At 37.3% G+C, this 2,227-nt stretch overlaps 1 long non-coding RNA gene across 2 annotated transcripts; it reads left to right on the top strand.

Moving 5' to 3' along the window:
* The first annotated feature begins 1,119 nt into the window (after positions 1 to 1,119).
* LOC107730852 (uncharacterized) lies at positions 1,120 to 2,203 on the top strand. Of its 2 annotated transcripts, XR_001638722.1 has the most exons (4): positions 1,130 to 1,196; positions 1,662 to 1,682; positions 1,808 to 1,931; positions 2,146 to 2,203. It is a non-coding gene; the product is annotated as an uncharacterized LOC107730852 (long non-coding RNA). The 2 variants fall into 2 exon arrangements; XR_001638723.1 differs by lacking the exon at positions 1,662 to 1,682 and having other exon boundaries at positions 1,120 to 1,196.
* The last annotated feature ends 24 nt before the right edge of the window (positions 2,204 to 2,227 follow it).

The raw sequence follows: 2,227 nt of genomic DNA on the forward strand, positions 1-2,227 counted from the left end.
AGGAAACCAACAATAAATAATTTTTTCTACCTATTAGATTGTGTTTTATTAAAGTCTACACCTACCCCAACCCTAAACCTACCCTTACAGTAATGCAGATACATTAAATATTGTTGTTCAGCATGAGAAAAAGGATGCAATATTGATGTGTGCAATGCATGCGCAGTAAACCCTGGTAGGACAATCTGACGGGTAGGATAAAATGTCAGGACAACGGAAAAAAGGAAACTGATCTTGTTACACGCATACGCACAATCCTCAATGTAATCATGTCTTGTGTAGATGATTTTACACTTATTAATCACCTAAGATTTTTTTTTTTGTAGACAATGAATTTTTTAAATATATAGTTTTCTAGCTATTTTCTATTTATGTCAAATCTATTTGAATATTGTGATCAAGTTATTTTGTCCTACGACCAGAGATAATGAAAGCCTAATATTCAGTTTTAATCAAATAAATTCTAAAATAAATTATTAAATTGTTATAAAAATTGTAATAATTGCAAAATGCTGTATGTGTGTGTCAAGGTGTAAAGGAATCTGTTCTCTGTAGTTAGGTGGAATGCTAGTCCACTACGGAACTCCAGCAAGAAGTGCGACAGGAGACAGATGGTTGTTCAATGGTTTATATCTTCAGGATGTGTCACTTTACATCATCCAGCATTGTACAGTTCTTAAATTAACAGAGGTGGCAAGTGTGGTTTAGTCTGAAATAAACAAATAAAATATCAGAATCCGTCTGTATACAGTAAACAAACATATACCTCAGTATACATCTTCTCTATACAATAATATTAAATACCACACGATAAATGGCGCTAAAATATGCATGTAAATAACGCGTGCAGAATTCTCCAAATTCTGTATATACTGAACTACAATATGCACCTATGATAACAATCAGACTTCATAGGGCCCAAAATTGCTAGCGGCGCCCCTGCACACACACACACACGCGCGCGGATATAATGGTTTATTACCGCATGCGCATAATTGTGCACACAGCTGGAGTTGCAACAGGTATTTTATGGTGACGTCAGCAAGATAGAGCGGCGCGCGGCGGCTACCACTCCGGTCTGGACGCGCGAGAGCTTCTGCTCGAGACCGTGAAGACACTTCCTGAGCTTCGGAAAGCGATTTTATCTGTCCGTTTGCGTTTGTAATTGGATATTTTCGTTTCTCGTAACTTATCAGGTCAGTTGACGGCTGTGTTGAAGAGTTGTTTGGTCTATCATATCATGTTTTGTCCTCAGCAGGGTCATTCTGACATTCCGGGAGACAAAAGTCAGTTTCGCGTGAGGTTTTATCAGCCGTAGTTTATCGCTGTGATAGAGGTTTAAAATCATGTTTGAATGAGCACACGGAGAGCGAAACAGAGGGCTGCTGAGATTAGTCATCGTATGGAAAGTTCTCTGCCAACGTGTCACTTATTTACATAATTTATTTGAGTTAAAGCGCTCGTGCTAGTTTTTCATAGATCTGTTTGAAAGGAATAGTTAACAGTCTTTCTTTTTTCTGTGGAACAGAGGAGGAGATTTTAGGCAGACTGACAGACCGCCACAGTCATTCACTTTTATTGTATGGAAAAAGTTGCAAAGAAAGTAAATGGTGAGTGTGACTGTGGCTGTCAGTCACCTAACGTTTCCTTTTGTGTTCCAGGCAGGTTTGGAACAACATTATGTGAGTAAATTATTACATAAATTAGATTTTTGGATGAACTATGCTAGCGTGGTGTCCAGTTATAGTTTTCAATAAACGCATCAATTTTGTTTTATAAAGCATATTTTGTGTGTGTGTGTGTTTAGAGCTCAAGGCCAATGTGTTCAGCCCATGTAAACATTGAGATTGTCAGTGGGGGAGAGTGAGCTGTCATTCACTAGATCCACCCCAGCCAAAGGACAACAGTTAACTACTGATAGATTTATTCAGGTGTGTAAAGTATATGTATATTGTTCTAGAAGCTTTAAATTGCCCCTCAGATGCCAGTATCATGCTGTATCATTAATTCATTTTTTTCCATGAAACACTCAATGACAATTTTCGAAGAATCTTTTTGAGAATTTTTTTAAAAGATTTGTTTTATTATTGTTATTGAATTATTATTATTATTATTATTGTATTGTGCTATTATTATTATTATTAGGGCACCTGCTGCACCTTTTTATGATGACCACTCGAAGTGAAGGCTGCCGCATTTGTGGTAGTGACCTGCAAGGTAACCAGCG

The sequence above is a fragment of the Sinocyclocheilus rhinocerous genome, unplaced genomic scaffold (genome assembly GCF_001515625.1).
Source record: "Sinocyclocheilus rhinocerous isolate Xijiao unplaced genomic scaffold, SAMN03320098_v1.1 scaffold938, whole genome shotgun sequence".
Taxonomy (NCBI): domain Eukaryota; kingdom Metazoa; phylum Chordata; class Actinopteri; order Cypriniformes; family Cyprinidae; genus Sinocyclocheilus; species Sinocyclocheilus rhinocerous.